The following is a 19612-nucleotide window of genomic DNA, read 5'->3' as shown; positions in this document are numbered from 1 at the left end:
CCAAATATTATGGAGGGCTCTGTAAGAGCTAGAAGTAACCAGAGTAGCCTTTCCTTATGCAAGATATGATTTTGTCATAATTAAGACTCACTCTCCCATTTATTCTGCAAAATAATTGTTTCAGGGGTGCTCGAAACTGAAGTCTTTCCTTCCTACATCTGTTCTCTTCTGTTGACAGGTTTTCAGCCTGAATATCACAACGTAATTTATTTTAGATTTTTGGCATCCAGAAGCTTTTCTGATTTGAACCAAACCTGAGTTGCTACATTTTGACAAAAAAAAAATAGTTTTTAAAAAAGTAATGAATCATCAGTGGTAATCTGGAGACACAACTGCAACAATGAATTACAAACCTAGCTTGGTCCTTTACCCCAATGCAAATTAAGTTGCTTACTAATGAAAGGCATATAGTTATTCAAAAACAGGATGATAAAAAAAACCTAAAAGATTCTCGACTTTCTTCTGTTTTTGTAGAATAACTTAGCCAACATGCAATCCTTTTAAATCCTGGTTGATTGACCAGGGTCAGAGATTGATTGTTACTCGTGCTGACCATTTTTCATGCCTGTTTTTAAGACATATTTTTTAATTACTTCAAAACAGGTGGCACAGTTGACGTAGTGGTTAGCGCAACGCCTTTACAGCACCAGTGATCAAGAGACAAGGGTTCAAATCCAGCGCTGTCTGTAAGGAGTTTGTATGTTCTCCCTGTGTCTGCATGTGTTTTCCCCAGGGCTCTGACATCGTCCCACTTTACAAAATGTACCAGGGTGTACATTAATTAGGTATAAGTTGGGTGGCACAGACTCATGAGCCGAAACACCCTGTTACTGTGCTGCATGTCTTAAGTTTTTCAAAAAAATTTAAAGTCTGACTCTGAGAGCACAACTGAAGGCACTGGTAGGTAATCAATTTAAAGACTTTTAATTTCAGCTTTGTCATAAGGCATTCCACATCTAGCCCAAGGAGGAGATCATGTAAGGACAAACCACCTGCAAGGTGAACTTGCAGATTAAGCATTCTGTTTCAAAAAATTATGAAGGAAGTGTCGAGGTAGATTCTGATGAAGGGAATTCAGATTAATGGGGAAAAGACACAAATATCAAAGCTGGGACAAGGTGTCCACAAAGAAGTATTTAAAGGGCTCTGGAGCTGGAGCAGCCAGGGGGTTATCTAAATATCCTGATGAGAGTCAAGTTTAAGTTTTCAGCAGATAGAATTCAGAATATTGTAAAAGGATGAACACCAGTTGCACAATACTGAGGATAAAAGGTGGATAGTTATTTCGACAGACTGAACTGTATCAAAGTTATGGACAAACAGCAGATGAGCTGGGACTGACCCAAAGCTGTCAGTGATCCAGTGATCCCCATAAGGATTGGAGTGGAAATTTTGAAAAGGTTGCAAGGGATTGCATAGAAGGGCAAAGTTACTGGCCCCTATCTTGACAACATTTTAATGAAGCACAATTGAGAGTGTCCATTAAGGCTGTATCATTGTGTAGTATTGTAGCTGCAAAACATTGGACCGGAAGTTAATACAGAGGATCATCAAATGGCTGAGAAAATCATATTTCCTCCATTGATGGCATCTACCAGGAGTATGGCCAATATAGGGATCGAAGAATTATTGAAGACCGGCACATGATACCTTGACCTTCTACCATCAAGGAGGAGGTACAGGAGTGCAAAACCAGGTCTGCCATTCTGGGAAATAGCTTCTTTCTGCAGGGTGTGAGATTGATGAACAGTATCCTGTAACTGACTAAATATTTCTATGTATTTATTTTAAATTATATCTTTATGTATACGTGTGATTATTATGTGTTGCGTATTATGGTTGTATGTGTGTGCACTGTGATCGATAAAAATGCAGTTTAGTCTGGTTGTACAGTCAGATGATAATACACTTGAACTTGAACTTGAAATCTTGATTGGCATGAACAAGGGTATTGATGACTAATACAAATTCTCTGTTTTTCTGGAGAAGATTATACCAGATCAGAGAATGGACTCCTTCCAGGTAGCATAAAAGCAAAGAAACAGTGGTGGGCTCTGGGGATAGCAATGTAATGGCACTTTTGGAACTTTCAGAAAATGCGGGAAAAACACTGGTTGATAAAATTGACAAAATTTCAAGAAACATAAAGGAGATAAAAAATTTGAAACCTAAAATTACAAAGTTTTAATCTGTCACTCTATCCATCAACAGTTGGCCAAAAGTCCTGGTAAAATTAAACAAACAACCACATTAAGAATAGTTATTTGGGGATTATTGCACTCCCCCACTATGAGTCTTGGCTGAAATTCCAGACCTAGTTCTGAGAGACAGGACACCTATCAGACAATTATTGATATTTTCCTTGACCTCTGTGCTGAACTTCACTGGTAGAACAAAGAATGAGATTACTGTAACATTTATCACAGGAAAACTCCACCAAACGAAGATGACATGATCATGGAAGCAGAAATACATTGAGTATGCTGGCAACCTGAAAGATGCTGCAGAGCACCCAAACAAGTGATTGAGATTTCAGGACTATCGCGGAAAGAGGAGGGAGGGACTCAGAGACCTGTGAGTGTCGGGAACAAACTGGAAGTGAGAGCATTTAAAAAAGGAGAGGGTAAGTTAAAGGTTAAATAGAACAGTGATTTGTGGGAGGAGTAATAAGGATAAAAGGAGGAAAAACCCAACACCCAACCCCAACCAACCAATTTTCCCTTGCAACCGCTGCAATCGTGTCTGCCTGTCCCGCATCGGACTGGTCAGCCACAAACGAGCCTGCAGCTGACGTGGACTTTTTACCCCCTCCATAAATCTTCGTCCGCGAAGCCAAGCCAAAGAAGAAAGAAGTAAAGATAAAGGGCAGTGACAAATAAAAAGAGGGGTAGCTCAAGTAGAGCTGCCATTGTGTGAGTGGCTCAGGGTATAAGTGGGACTTAGGGGCTTTGGTTCACAAGGCTTCGACGAGAAGAGACAGACGATGTGCTTGATTCCAGTAAGGTAAGGCCAGGTAAGAGCTTTGTATTTAAATTAGGAAGCATTAATGGAGATAGCAGCTAGGGCAGTGGAATACTCCTATTTTAGGATGTGGGAAATCTGGAACCACACAATTGTCCCTGATGACTACACTTGCAAGAGGTGCATCCAGCCACACCTCCTGGGAAACTGAGTTAGGGAACTGGAGCTGCATGAACTTTGGGAGGCAGAGGCAATAGAGGGATAGGCTTCAGGGAGACAGTCACCCTCAAAAGTTAGAAGGCAGATAACTGGGTGACTGTTAAAAGAGGAATGGGGAATAAGCAGATAGTGCAGAGCACCCCTATGACCATTCACCTCAATAATAAGTATACAGTTTTGGACACTGTTGGGGGGGGATTGATCTATCAGGGACAAGTTGTGGTGGTCATGTCTCTGATGCAGAGACTGGCCATGTTGCTCAGAAGGGAAGGGAGGAGGAGAGCTATGGTGAATGGGGACTCGTTGGTGAGACAAGCAGATAGGAGGTTCTATGTATGAGATCAAAGCTTCAAGCTGGTATGTTCTCCAGGTGCCAGGGTCAGGGATGTCTCTGATCGAGTTCACAGCATTCTAGAAGGGGAAGGTGAGCAGACAAATGTCATGGGACCAATGACATGAATAGGAGCAGGGATGAGGTCCTGAAGAGGGAATATAAGGAGTTACGAAATAAGTTAAAAAGCAGGAACTCAAGGGTGGTAATCTCAGAGTTGCTACCTGTGCCATGCACCAGAGAGGGTAGGTAGGAATAGGAAGCTATGGCAGAAGAGTTGGCGCAGGGGGCAGAGGTTCAGATTTGTGGGTCGTTGGGATCTCTTCAGGGGAAGGTCTGACCTGTACAAAAGAGATGGGCTGCACCTGAACTGGAAAGGGACCAATATCATGGTGGCGAGGTTTGCTAGAGCTGCTGGGGAGGATTTATACTAGTTTGGCAGGGAGGTTGGAACAAGAATGTGAGTGCAGAGAATAGGGCAGAAAGTCAAAAGGATGATGCTATCTGTTCTGAGTTTGTGAGGAAGGACAGGGAGGGGACAAAACATAAATGTAACCAGTTAGAGGGTTTAAAATGTGTCCATTTCAATACATAACTGAGGAATAAACGTGATGAACTTAGAGCATGGATCAGTTTGTGGAACTATGATGTAATGTCCATTACAGAGAGGAAGGGAAGGATGGGCTGATGCAGGTACTGGGGTTTAAGTCTCAATTTGGAACATGACCAAGTTGAATGCAAGAAAGTACCTATCTGCTTGCCACATCTAAAACATTTATCTGATAAGTCTGACTTTAACTTATTGAATTTCTTTTTTTTTAAACTTTATTTAAAACTTTTAAAAACAATGTAAAATAAATACCACAAAAAAAGTTTTTATTCAATACAAATAATAATAAATCCCCCCCTCAGCAGGCCCCCTCGAGGGGAGCCAAAAAATGAAACATATACAAAATTTTAAGATATTTCCAAACCCATATATTCTAAATAAGATGACCATATTTTAACAAAAAAAAATTATTATGTAAGTTATATGTTGTTTTCTCTATATAAATACAAGATCTCAATTCATTATGCCAACGTACTATATTAATCTCTACATTGACTTTCCAAGTAATTGCTACACATTTTTGTGCCATAGATAACGCCAAATGTACAAATGCTATCTGAAACTTATCCAACCCCAAACCAGTCAAAGAAACCATATAACCCAACAAAAAAATCTCTGGATCTAATGGTAATTTAATTTTAAATAATTTCTCCAAAACCAACCTAACTTTTTCCCAAAATGGTTGTACCCTATCACAGGACCAAACTACATGCAAAAAAGTTCTAATACTTAACCCACATCTAAAACAATGATTTGAATAACTAAATCTCTATTTTTTTTCAATTTGTCAGGAGTCAAATATAATTGATGCAAAAAATTATAATTATAATTATAAATTATAAGGTGAATTGGGATAAGAGTAAAATATAGCCAATTTTGAAGGGGGGTTATGAAGAGTGTAAAAATATTATAAAATTAAGATGGACTGATAAAATTAAATATTTAGAGGTAACTGTGAAATCAAATTATCAATCTTTATATAAATTAAATTATGTATCTTTATTGAAAAAGATTAAAATGGATTTGATTAAAGGGAAAGATCTTCCATTAACATTAATAGGTCGAGTAAATTGTATTAAAATGAATATTTTTCCTCGTATTCAGTACTTATTTCAGTCAATTCCATGCTTACTTTAAAAGGTTTTTTTTTCAAGATTTGAATAAGGTGGTGAGGAAATTTTTATGGAAGAGAAAATTAGCTCAAGTAGCTTTACAGAAATTGGCATGGAAATATGCACTAGGTGGATTTCAGTTGCCTCATTTTCAAAAATATTATGAAGCTGCACAGTTTAAGTTTATTAGCAGAATGATGGACATTAATCAGCCTCCTAGTTGGGCCAAGGTGGAGTTAGTCTGTATTTCTGAATTTGATGTTCACCAGTTTATACATGAGTGGAATTTGAATTTATTCCAGGGATATGATATGCCAGTATTAAAACATTTGTTAAAGATATGGGTTAAAAGAAATGATGTTATAGGAACAAAGGGTAAATTATCAATTCAAACTCCGTTATGTCAAAATAAACTTATTTAATTTCCGTGGCGTGAGATATAACTGACGCAAAAAAAATTATTGTACCGATCTATACCTTACATTTATTGTATTTGACATACTGTCCTTACATAAATTGGACCAGTTTTGCTCATCAATACTTAAATTTAAATCTGATTTCCATCTCGGTTTAGACTTATGAAGCCCCCTGTTTAAGAGGCCCCCTGTTTGAAGTAAGAAATACATTACTGAAATGAATTTCTTTCTGATTCCCTGTCAAATCAGAGTGTTCACATCACTACACTTTGATAAAATAATTGCTGGCCCCAAATAACCTGAATTTAACAGTGAACTATGTCTATATGATGACGGTTTTAATTAATCACTTTTTTGGTATTACTGTAATTATCGCCATTGAGAATGATTCTGGGAGGATATGTGCTTCTGACACCTGATCTAACATCTACATAAAAAGAGGAATAAGCAAATATTTAAATTATTTCTAAAATTCAGAGGGAAACCATCCTCTCCCATAGATTTACTTATTTGCAAAGAACTCAGCACCTCCTTTACCTCCATATGGGTAAAAGGGGCATTAAGTTCGACTTATTCTTCCAGGTCTAACCTTGAAAGCTTAATTTGTGAGAGAGACTCTTCTATCTTATTAACGTCTCCTTGAGATTCTGATTGGTATAATTTGGAGTAAAATTGCCTAAAAGTCTCATTAATTTCTTGAAGCTTGAATCTAGACATATTCTATCACATTAATCGTTCTCAAGATCTGTTCAGATTTCAACTGCAAAGAAAGTACGTTATAGGCTCTTTCACCTAGTTCATAATACCTTATTGCTTTTTTCTATTCTATATGTTTGCAATGTGTTATACTTTTTTTTATTAATAAGATGTTTATGCTTCTCTTCAGAACCCCTCATTTGAAGGTCCTTTTTCAAATAAAGTATTTCTATTTCCAGTTGCTTCACCTCTCTTGCATATTTCATCTTGATCTGAGAAGTATAGCTAATAATTTGTCCTCTTAAATATGCTTTCAGAGTGTCCCATATAATTAATTTATCTGTAGTTGAATTGAAGTTCATCTCACAAAATATCTGAATTTGTCTGCTAATAAAATCACAGACGTCTGATCTTCTCAACTGCAAAGAATTAAGATTCCATCTATAGACCATTTTTTCTTTATTTGACATCATGATAGTCAATATAAGTGGTGAGTGATCAGATAAAATTCTTGCTTTATATTCAGAATCCATGATCCTACCCTGTAATTGGGCTGACATTAAAAATAAATCTATCCTTGAATAGGAATCATGTCTATTTGAATAAAAAGAATAATCTCTTTCTCTTGGATGAATCTTTTTGCAGATGTCCACTAAGTTCAGCTCTCTAATTATTATCAAAGTGGCTTTTACTACTTTGGCCCTTGCTGATCTATCTAGAATTATGTACAGACAACAATTAAAATCTCCTCCCACTAACATATTTTCATTGGCATCTGCCAAATTAAGAAATGTTTTGTGGATGAATTTCTTATCATCAACATTTGGTACATATAGATTCATAATGGTCCAGGACTTGGAATATATTTGACACTGCACTCTTACATGCCTACCTGCTGGATCAATTACTATGCCTTGGTAGGTTTTTCTGCATGAAGATCACCAGTCCTCTTGCTTTTGAATTGAACAGAGGACAATACATGGCCAACCTAGTCCCTTTATAGTTTCTGATGCTCTTTTTCAACTAAATGAATGCTAGATTATCTATCATTTTAAAATATGTGCTAGCCCTCTCTCTGCACCTTCCCATTCAAACCATTAACATTAAAGCATAAATTACTATTATTCATCTCTGCAAAAACTCATTATATTCTCTTTATGCTCCCTTTTCCTCTTTCCAGTGCCTTCTGCAAAAAAATTGCCTTTTCTTTTTCTTCCGTGGTGAGATGCACACCCTCCAGAAAACCAAGTAGAAAAAGAAAAGAAAGAATATAGTTAAAACAAACTTAAGATAACATACTGTGTCCATAATAATTAAGTGACCCCCCCCCTCGCTGCCCCATTTTCTTTGGCTTGGCTTCGCGGACGAAGATTTATGGAGGGGGTAAAAAGTCCACGTCAGCTGCAGGCTCGTTTGTGGCTGACAAATCCGATGCGGGACAGGCAGACACGGTTGCAGTGGTTGCAGGGGAAAATTGGTTGGTTGGGGTTGGGTGTTGGGTTTTTCCTCCTTTGCCTTTTGTCAGTGAGGTGGGCTCTGCGGTCTTCTTCAAAGGAGGTTGCTGCCCGCCAAACTGTGAGGCGCCAAGATGCACGGTATGCAACACTATCTCCCTCCATTTTATGGGTTGTAGAAAATGCCACACATGATAGGGATCAAGTTCCCATCACGGCCGACCCTCTGGGAAATTCTCCATATGATAATTACTCTACCTTTTTATACAAGAGAATTATCTAAATAAAACAGAAAAATACAAAGTTGTCAGGAATGAATCATTCTGCAATGTTTCCATGAACCCTGCTGCAAGTTTAAAATCTGAAAAATAATTATTTCCACCATCCAGCAGAATGATTTTCAAAGTTGCTGAATGTCTTAGCACAAACTTGTAGCCTTTCTGCCAGAGAGATTTTTTAACTGGATTGAATTCTCATCTTTCTTTCAACAGTGCTGCACTTATATCCGGATAGAAGAATACTCTATTTCCTTCATATTGCAGCTGACCTCCTCTCTCTATTGCTCCTTCCACCGCCACCACGAAGTGTCTTTTTCCTGTTTTGGTGCCTTAAGCATTTAATCAATATAGAAAGTGGTTTTTGACCTGGTGCTGGTCGAGGTATAAGGGATCTATGTCCCCTTTCAATTTTAATATTTTGCCCAACCTTTTCTGCTCCCAGAATTCTGGGGATCCATTCTTGGAAGAAATGAATATGATCTGGACATTCCATACCTTTTTTAAGTCCAACAATCTTGATATTATTCCTTTGACTAAAATTTTCTATTTTTCCCACATTTTTTTCCTTTCATGGCCCAAGCATCTGTTTCAGACTCTACTTTTTCCACTCTTTTCTTTCTACCTTTCATTCCATCTTCTACAGTCTTAACTCTTGCATCCAAGTAACCCATGGCAATTTGCATATTATTCACAACCTTAAGATACTTGTTCATTTTTTTATTTGAAATTCTCAGTTTTCTTAATTCTCTCATTACATCTTCAAGGGTACCCTTAGTGTTCTCGGAGCCTTTTGGTTGTTTACCTTTACCAAACAGTAGGGCTTTCTTCTGTGTAGCTTGTTCTTCTTCTTCCTCTTCTGTCCAGCAAGTCTGTTATGACTTCATCTTCCTCCTCCATGTCCTGTTGCAGCAGTTGGAATTTGCTTGTACTAGCAAATGCCTAGTTGTGCCAGCAGGCGGTGGAACTATTCATACACGGGGAGGATTGAACTCCAGCCCCAGGCTTCTTCTGGCCCCTGATCCCAATCTCCTTAGACTGCCTGTTGGACTCTGGAAGACTCCTCAACAGTTTTGATCCTCTTTGGTGACACTCTTGAAGTGTTCAGATAGATTTTTTTTTCAAGGTTGTATTTTATTAACTCTTTTTAGTAATTTTCCTGGGAGGGTCATGTTCTTGCTTCTAGCCCTGCCACATCACGGGACCTCCCGCCTCCAAGAAGGATTCCTAATACAGTATGTGGACCAGCCAAGAGGCCATACTGGATCTAATTCTGGGTAATGAACCAAGCCTGGTGACAGACCTCTCAGTGGGGGGGAGGGGGGCATTTTGGTGAGAATGACAACAACTCCCTGAGCTTTAGCATAGCTATGGAAAAGGATAAATGCAGGCAAAATGTGAAAGGGCTTAATTGGTGAAGAGATAATTAAGATGGGATGAGGCAGAAACTAGGGAAAGAGGGAGTTTAGGGACTACTTGTGCTGGGTTCAGGATAGGTTTGTCTCACTGGGACAAGAAAATTATGATAGGAAAAAGGAACTGTGATTGACAAAACAGGTGAGGCAGCTAGTTAAGAGGAGAAGAAAACATAGATATAGAAAGCAAGAGGCTCATGAGAAGTATATGGTAGCCAGCTTAAGAAAGGATTTAGGAGAGCTCAAAAGGGACATAGAAGGCCTTGGAATCTAGGATTAAGGAGAACCCCAAGGCATTCTATGCATATGTAAGGAACAGAAGGATGATGGGAATGAAGGTGGGGCCGCTAAAGGATAAAGGAGGCAACATGTGGCTGGAGGGAGAGGAGTTTGGGGAGGTCCTAAATTAATATTTTGCTTCAGTATTCACAAAAGGACCTTGATCAGGGTGAGGTCAGAATGGAACTGGCTTGTGTGCTCGACAATGTGGAAATCAAGGAAGAGGAAGCGTTGGATCTTCTGAAAAACATCAAGATTGATAACTTTGTTAATGGTCACTTTGATTGACCTGTATCTGGACAAAGGAAGCAGGCGAATTCCTGAACTGGATCATGACCATTGTGATGGTCATTTTGATTCACCATTGCCTGGATTTTGATAGAATTGTGGAAGTCACACATTTTATTTTCCTGCTTAAGGAAAAGGGGAGTTGTGACAGCTATTTATATGAAAGGACATTTCTCTGGAAGCAACTTGACACGGATTTGTGAGTTTTCAGAAGTCTGATCACACAGTCTCTGTCACCTCCTTTGTGATTATTTCTGGCATTGGGGTAAAAGTCTGAGTTTCAACACAGGATTTCTAAGACTGAACTTGGGAATGTCTTTCCAGAATTGTGCCTAAGCTGTCTTGGTTTGGGTAACACACACACACGCGTGCACGTATATTCATGCATAGTTAGGGTTAATTTAATTAAGATCTAATATTATTATTAGTAGTTATAAATAAATATATTGATTTAAAAGGAAAACAATACGTCTCTTGGTGAATTTTTATTGCTGCTGGTCTTTGACATACCACTGCAAATAAAGAAAAGAAAGCAAACTAGGCAAACAACACTGGACATATTCCTGAAGAAGCAAACCCTTCCTCAAGCAGGTTCTTCAGGCATCATAGAGTGACAGTTCATCATGGAGATTATTCGACCTAAAACTCTTCCATTGGAAAACTGAGGAAGTTGAGAACAGTGATATGAATGACTCTAATCCTCTTTGTTAAATTGTGTGTGTGTAATATAGACAAAGAAAGTGTTTACATAAAAGTTTAAAAAGTGGGGAAAAAAATTAAACAGTGTAGCAGTAGCTACAAGGGGAAGTGAAATCAGGAGACGACACACCGTAAGTCACTTGCACTTCCAACGGTTTATTTTTGAAAAGCCCGCACTGCACCTTATAAGGCGGCCAGTAAGTCCTGCCCATGCACAGGCATTGATGTCACAGCCCAACCGAGGGCATGTGCGTGCCCTGCTTAATCACAGAAGAAGACGCACCCAGTGGCACCATCTACACACAGCTGCTCTGCTGCCACAGCCGTAATATTGCGGAGCCAGTTCGCCTATGTTTGGATATGCGCCACTACACAACACCCCACCCCCGGAACCAGCACTAGCATTCCGCTACCACTGAGCACAGTGGGGCTGGACCCTTGGGAGGCCATCCCTGGTGTTTGGGTTGCGCTGCTATGACTGGCTGGTCAAGGTGCACGGGCTTCAGCCAGTCGGGTGTGAACAGTTCCTCTATGTCCAGCGTGAACGTTTTGCCTGTGCTGCAGAAGACTCTGTACAGGTCCTTGGTGGGGGGGGGGGGGGGTGGAAATGTGGTCTGTGGCGGACATAAACAAAGTCTGCGATTAATAAGTCTTGAGGAATGGATGTGGATCAGCATCCATGGTGTGAGGGTGGAGGGTTCGAAGAAGGCTTACCTGTCCTGTAGTTTCTGCAATGCTGCTCTCCCCTTGGTGTCCGAGTCTTGGTACAGTGGGAAGAATTCACCTGGCAGGATTAATGGGGCGCCATGCACCATTTCCACAGAGCAGGCCTTCAGGTCCCCTTTGGGTACAGTTCGAATGCCCAAGAGGACCCAGGGATCTCGTGCGCCCAGCTGAGGCTGGTTAAACGGCCATGAGAGCTGTCTTCAGGTAGCGGTGGAAGCGTTTGATGAGGCCATTGGATTGTGGGTGGTAGGCAGCGCTGTGGTGCAGCTTAATGCAGGAGAGTTGCTAGCTGTGTCCACAGTGCTGATGTAAACTGTGCCCCTCTGTCAGTGGTATTATGAGTTGGTATCCCAAACCTCACAATCCAATGCCTGACCAGTGCCTGGTACAGGAATCAGTAGAAGTGCCTTTTAATGGAATGGCTTCTGGCCTTCTTATGGTGTGGCCTACTACCTTTAGCAGATACCGGGCATCTCAGGAGACAGCGGGCTCACGATGTCGACATGAATATACACAAACTGCCTTTTCATGGGGGTTGAACTGATGTACAGGGGTCTTGACATGTTGGGGGACCTTGGAGGTCTGATACTGGGTGCAATTGCGGGCCAGTTGTGCGACCTGCTTCCTCAATCCGTACCATACGAACCACTCTGCCACCATGCAGGTTGTTATCTTTAAGAAGAAGGGTGGGCGAGGTCGTAGATGTCGTGGAAAACCTGGCACCTCCATTGCTATGTCACGAATGGGCGTGGAGAACCAGTGGAAACATTGCAAAGCGGTGTGTCAGACGGCCGTGTGGAAAGTCTGCATTTCCACATGCACTTTTTGGACTCGTGGCAGCTGGGAGTAGTCCAAACCGGGAGAAAAGGTTCGGATGGTGGGTCGAGAGAGGGTGTCGGCCACAACATTGTCCTTACCGAAGAGGTGCCAGATGGCGGTGGTGAATTCCAATATGTATGATAAGTGGAGTTGCTGGCACTCTGACCAGGGATCCTTGACCATAGAGAAGGCATGCATGAGGGGCTTGAGGTCGGTAAAAACCGTGAACAGCCTGGCCTCCAGGAATAGCGGAAATGTCTAATGGCAAGGTAGAGTACCAGAAGCTCCCTGTCAAATGCACTATATTTTAGCTCCAGGGGGTGTAGATGGTGACTGTACAAGGCCAACGGCTTCTACTAACCATCAATGGACTGTTCGAGGATGCCCCCGATGGCTATTGCTGATGCATCAATGGTGAGGGCCGTGGGCACATCTGATCTGGGTTGTACCAGCAAGGTGGCATTAGCCTGGGCATTTTTAGTTGCAGTGAAAGTAGCATCGGCCTCCTCTGTCCAAACTAGGATCTTGCATTTGGCCAATATCATGGCACTCAGGGGGCGCGTGATGCATGCTGCCCCTGGGATGAAGCAGTTGTAGAAATTAACCATCATGGTGAATTCTTGGAGGCTTTTGAGGTGTTAGGATGGGTGAACTGGTGTATGGATGCGATTTTTTTCTTTGATGGTGTTGCCCTGTTTGCAGTGATAGTGTAGCCCAGAAATTGTATGGAGTCTTTCCTGTACTGGCACTTTGCCAAGTTGACCATGAGGCCGAAGTTGGAGAAGTCTGTGTAGAGTCTATGGAGATGATCTTTGTGCTCTTCATGGTCCTTCTTTGTGATAAGTAGATGAACCCAAAGTCCAAGTCTCTGTGCACCATGTCCATCAAGCGCTGGAAAATTTGCGCCACTTTCTTAAGGCCAAATGGCATGCGGAGAAATTCAGAGTCCGAATGAAATGATGATGACTGTCTTCCCAATGTCATCTGGAAGGACGGGGATCTGGTGATAGCCACGCACTAGATCAACCTTTGAAAAAACCTTCACGCCATGCAGGTTGGCTGTGAAGTCTTGTATGTACGAGAATGGGTAGTGGTCGAACGTGGTGGAGTCTTTTAGGTGGCAGTAATCTCCACAGGGCCGCCACCCACCTGAGGACTTGGGGACCATGTGAAATGGGGACGCCCAAGGACAGTCAGACCTGCGGACTATACTCAACACTTGCATCCAAGAAAAATCTTCTTTGGCCAATTACAGTTTAATCGGGGGAAGGCTTCTGGCTTTGGCATGGAGCGGGGGGTGGGGGGTCTTGAGTCAGGATGTGGTGTTGCAATCCGTGCTGTGGCATAGTGGAGGTAAATTGCGATTGTACTTGTCTTTTGGGGCGCTCAATGTGGCCACACTTGCATTGCGAATGTTGGTTGTTTTAAGCTCAATGGTCTGGAATGTCTGGGCATGGACCAGGCATTTGGCCTTCACATCCATCAGCAGACTGTACGCTCGTAGAAAATCTGCACCGAGGAGTAATGTGAAATTCCACCTGAAATTTTCTCTACCAAGTTGTATTTGGACATTGTGTGTGCCAAAGGTCTTGATGGTGGTGTTGTTTTCCACCTGGAGGGTGGGACCTCATGGGCACATTCATGTTTCCAGGGTGGTTAGCAGATTGACACTGAGTTTGGTGCCCGTGTCGACCAGGAACTGCTGGCCACTCGCCTTGTTGGTGATGTGAAATAGGCTATTGGTGTGGCCAGCTCTCATAGCCATTAGTGGCAGCTGGCCTGGGCATTTTCCAAAAATGAGCAGGGTTGCCTGCGTTTTTGCGCTTGTGCCCTCCAGCATTGGTGGTAAAAACACCAGCTAATGTTTGGTGCCTCTGCTGGTTTGCTGGGGCACGGTTGCGCTCAGTTCAGATGGGGCCCAGTCTGCTGACCCAAGTAAGGACAAGCCAACTTGTTCATGGTGAACTCGTTTTCGCATTTTGTGCATCACAGAACGTGGTTGTTCACCTGCGTTCGGATGTGCGCCACCACAACAGTTTAATTTAGTGCAAGTTCAGTATCCCATCTAGCTTTGCTATACAGTAATATGCTGTTCGCACAACATCCACATTGCATAACGCCCAATTTCGCAGAACTTATTATGGACGTTAAGTGGCGCATACCTGTACAAGCATGCTTTGCTAAGTATATACAGTAATATGCTGTTCGCACAACGTCCACATTGCATAACACCCAATTTCGCAGAACTTATTATGGACATTAAGTGGCGCATACCTGTACAAGCATGCTTTGCTAAGTATATACAGTAATATGCTGTTCGCACAACGTCCACATTGCATAACGCCCAATTTCGCAGAACTTATTATGGACGTTAAGTGGCGCATACCTGTACAAGCATGCTTTGCTAAGTATATACAGTAATATGCTGTTCGCACAACGTCCACATTGCATAACGCCCAATTTCGCAGAACTTATTATGGACGTTAAGTGGCGCATACCTGTACAAGCATGCTTTGCTAAGTATATACAGTAATATGCTGTTCGCACAACGTCCACATTGCATAACGCCCAATTTCGCAGAACTTATTATGGACATTAAGTGGCGCATACCTGTACAAGCATGCTTTGCTAAGTATATACAGTAATATGCTGTTCGCACAACGTCCACATTGCATAACGCCCAATTTCGCAGAACTTATTATGGACATTAAGTGGCGCATACCTGTACAAGCATGCTTTGCTAAGTATATACAGTAATATGCTGTTCGCACAACGTCCACATTGCATAACGCCCAATTTCGCAGAACTTATTATGGACATTAAGTGGCGCATACCTGTACAAGCATGCTCAATCAGCTTTTGATCAATGCTACGGGAAGGATCTTATAGAAAGAGTGCAGAGAAGATTAACTAGGATGTTGCCCAAACCTAAGGAAATGAGTAACAGGCAAAGGTTCAACAGATTAGGACCTTATTCCCTGGAGCATAGAAGAATGAGGGGAGATTTTATAGAGGTATTTGAAATTACGAGGAGGTATAGATAGAGTAGATGTAGATAGGCTTTTTTCCACTGAGAGTAGGTGAGATAAAAAAACCAGAGGACATGGGTTAAGAGTGAAAGGGGGATAGGTTTAGGAGGAACATGGATGGAAAGATATGGAGGGTCATGAACTGGCTGCAGGTCAGTTGGACTCGGCAAAAAAATGATTTGGCACAGGTTAGAAGAGCCGAAGGGGCCTGTTTCTGTGCTGCAGTGTTCTATGGTTCTATGGTTCATTGAAGAGTGTCCAGAAAATTTACAATGATAATGCAACCCTGGAGGTTGAAGGATCCATTAATTGTGGTTCTTCAAAAGAGACCTAGACAGGATTAACAGAAATAAGATACTTACAATGAGACATATTTAGTTAATTGGTGGAAGGATCACAGAAGAATTTGAGGAAAAGATTCACACAGAATGAAGGTTTGAAACCCACGGCCTGAAAAGATGGTGGGGGCACAAACCTTCACCACGTTTAAGAAGGCCTGAAAATCTGTATACTGCAGGGAAACAGAATGAATGCTGAGAAATGGGCACAATTTAAAGTGCATGATTGGCCACCTGTGAATGATAGTCAGAATGGCCTCCTGTGTTTTAAGCTTTAATGATTCCCTTTCTGTTGCTCACCAAAGATCACACAACTTTTTCTAGCCTATAATTAAATTAGGCACAAAGAGATGTGTGACATTACCCAGGATTGGCACAGTCTTGTCTTCCTCTTTACCTGTGAGGAACACTGAACAATTGATGAGAGTATGGTTGAGGTCAGGAGGTTGCAGAGCAAAGGCTGCAACAATGGAATTTTTTGAAGGTAAAGGACATGTTACAGTAATAAATGGTGAAGGAGGAGATCACTTTCAACGATACAATTTATATTCTATATTACAATAAAACTAAGATCATCTATTGTCCAATTGTTCAGAAATCCCAATGCTTTGGCATCTTGCTGGCTCCTGCGCTGTCTCTAACTCACCACAGCTCCAGATCCCATCCAGCATTGCCAAGGCTCAGAGAACATAGAACAGTATTGTGCCAGAACATCCCCCTCAGCCCACACTAGATGTATTCTATCCCAGTGGGGCCATCATTCCTACACTACCTTCAAACCTAACAAGTTCATTGGAAAATTAATGATACTGCTATGCAGTGAAATTTCTAAAAAAGTGAATTGAAACTATGATGGAGTATTAATCAGAATAACATCCAATAGGCCAGAAAATGGTTTGTTTGGCACCATCAAAGACCCAGCAAATTAATGGAATTTTACTGTAGTCAGAAATTCAGCTTAATATGAAAAATAATTAATTTTATATTTGAAAATCAACATGATTGCAATTCTGGAAATCTAAGATTAAAAAAAAGATCAAAGCAGCATTGTGGCACAGTGTTAGGTTTTATTTCAACCTCATTTGTTGCCTGTGTGGAGTTTGTTCATCTTGCTTTGGGATCCTCCAGTTGATCTGGTTAGTTTTTTTCCCCATGTCCTAAAGAAGCTCACATTGGTAAGTTTAAGTTTACATTTATTTGTCACAAAATACATAGAGCAGTGAGAGGGTTTTTCTGAGAGCAGACCAATGGGTTATCTCTCACATACAGCTGTGTATCAACCATAATTTACAGAGTATAGAATTACAATGAAAAGGAGTATCAAGGACAAAACAAAGACAGCATGATTGTTATGGAGTTCATTCAGGAGCCTGATAGTTACAGGGAAAGCCTGTTGGTGCATGCTTCTGCCTGATGGGCAGTGGGGCTTACAGGTGGTGTCCATGGAGGGGAGGGAGGTTTGTGTAATGTTCTGAGCTGCATTCACTAACTTCTCTAACTTATTAAGACCTCAAGCAAAGCAATTTCCATTGCATGTCATGATACTTCCAGCAAAAATGCTTTCATTTGTGTACCGGTAGAAGTTGTTGAAGGACAAGGGGAACATGTCAAACTTCCTTAATCTTGGAAGAAAGCAGTGGCATTAGTATGCTTTCTCGACCTTTGAATCAATGTATTTGTCCCACGTCAGGTCATTGGAGATATTTGTTGTACACTTTCGACTTCGGCGTCATTAATATGGACAGGGGTATGACTTTGCATAGTCCTGATGGCCCAATGATTCATTTCCCTTTCATTACTGATGTTCAGAGATTGTTATTTTGGCACCAGATTCTCAATCTCCTTCCTGCATTCCAACTCATCATTATTTGATACCCAGCCCACTATCATTGGCAAATTTGAAGATGGAGTTAGAACAGTATTTGGTTGTACTGTTATGGGTGTAGAGAATATAGTCGGGGACCGAATGCAAAAGTCCATGAGGAGTGCCAGTGTTTAATGTGATCGTGGAGATGTTGTTATCCCCCTTCACTGATTGTGGTGGAGTCAAGGGTCCTGTGGCTGAGGCCTCAATCTTAAAAGTTTTGGAATGAGTTTGCTGGGACTATGGTATTGAAGGGAGAGGTGTGGACTGTGAACAATGGTCTAATTCAAACGTTTTTTTTTGGCAATGCCCTCCTTCGGACTCTACTCAAAGTTTATGGGCCCCCTTCCCTGTGTAGCAGTCGTTTAGTTGACTTCTTCTGTACTGCTCTCCTATTGACTACATTAAAAAAAAATATATATATTATGATTTCAAACCATGCCCCCTCTTAAATGTGTTGGGGCGCCCACTGAGAATGGCTGGTCTAACATAATGTTTCCTTGGCAACTGGTGTTCTTGGGCCAATTGGAGAACAAGGGAGAAGGCGTCTTCTGTGGATCTACTGGCCTCGTGGGTAAATTGAAGTGAGGCAAGGTTGTCTATTATGTTGGAATTTATGAGATCCATGACCAGCCTTAATTGCCACCTGTGGATTATCCCTCATGTATTAGGTGAGTGCTAGAATATAGGAAGAATTGAAGAGAATGGGGGTATAATAAAAAACAGGATTATTAGAGGATTGGTATAAAATGGCTGATTGCTGGTCATAGCAGACTCCATGGGCTGAAGGGCCTGTTTTTGTGCTATATTTGTCTCTAATGACACATGTCAGACAGCATATGAGTAAAAAAATGTCTAGCAAATACTTCAGGTCCTCTCATTCTCCCTCCTATATGCCGAGTGTTTCCAGCATTTTCTGTTTTTAATCAGTGAATTCTGATTCGAAGAGTTTTCAGCGTCAGTTGGACTAAATTGCATTGGAAAAAAAACCTACCCTTAGCAGGATGATCAGGGATGTGTAATAAATTCTGACCTTACAGTCAATACTGCATTTTATAAATGAACCAAGATCTACCTCCCCAGTTTGGTCTGGATGCCTGCACTGTTGTCCTCTACCTCAAGTAATATAAATCATCTAAATTCAGACAATTGTTTGTTTTATCAATTGTATTTTTTTTTAATGACAGAGCATAAATTGAGAATAACTCCCTGTCATTTAACAATTTTCATACATTCAATAAAAAAAATAAATTATTACTCTAAGTAAATCTTGGACCAGTTAAATTGAATTTGCAGCTGGCAGTTCAATGCTTTCAATGTTAAAAACTACTGAGGGGAAGAACAAACAGCATGGATAGAGAGACAGGAGACAATATTAGAGGAGCTGCCTGTTGAATAGACATGGTTGAGAAGAGGAGAGAGAGGGAGAAGAAGAGGGAGAGAAAATGTGAGTGCGTATCCATTTATTCAGTTTCTTGTGCATGTTTCTGCATGTATGCGTGCCATAGTTTTAAAGTCATGGAGTCACACAGCAGAGAAGAAGGGTCTTCAACCCATCCTGTCCATGCTGATAGTCAAGCACATATCTGTCTCATCGTTTTCGCACGTGTACCTGTGTGTGAGTGCATGTGTTATGAAAACATTATGTGGGGAATGCATCAGGTTCATTTGAGATATGCTCTGTTGAAGAATGATTTCCCCATCTTTGCCATTGAGAAGTTTAATAGTCAGGCAAGAACCATATCAATTAGTAGAAGAACCGACTCGGGACGGTGTAATACTAGATCTCCTGTTAGGGAACGAGCTGGGTCAGGTATCAGACATTAATGTTGGAGAACAAATTGGGTCTAGTGATCATAACTCTGTTAGTTTTAGGGTAGTTTTAGGGAAGAGCAAGGAGGGGCCTAAAGTTGAGGTTCTGGATTGGAGAAGAGCAAATTTCGAAGGAATAGGAAGGGATTTGGGGAGTATTGAGTGGGACAGGATATTTTCAGGTAAGGATGTAAATGAAAAATGGAAGATATTCAAAAAAGAAATTTTGAGGGTACAGAGCAGATATGTCCCAGTGAGGATCAAAGGAA

The 19612-nt window shown here is 41.2% G+C and overlaps 1 protein-coding gene across 1 annotated transcript in view; it reads right to left on the bottom strand.

Annotated features, from left to right (window-relative positions):
- Positions 1-19612, bottom strand: part of ptprn2 (protein tyrosine phosphatase receptor type N2) — a 1138884-nt gene that overhangs the window by 1093731 nt on the left and 25541 nt on the right. The window lies entirely within an intron of this gene.

Source organism: Narcine bancroftii, chromosome 1, assembly GCF_036971445.1.
Source record: "Narcine bancroftii isolate sNarBan1 chromosome 1, sNarBan1.hap1, whole genome shotgun sequence".
NCBI lineage: Eukaryota > Metazoa > Chordata > Chondrichthyes > Torpediniformes > Narcinidae > Narcine > Narcine bancroftii.
The sequence above is the reverse complement of the archived record's forward strand: the minus strand, read 5'-3'. Positions and strand labels throughout refer to the sequence as shown.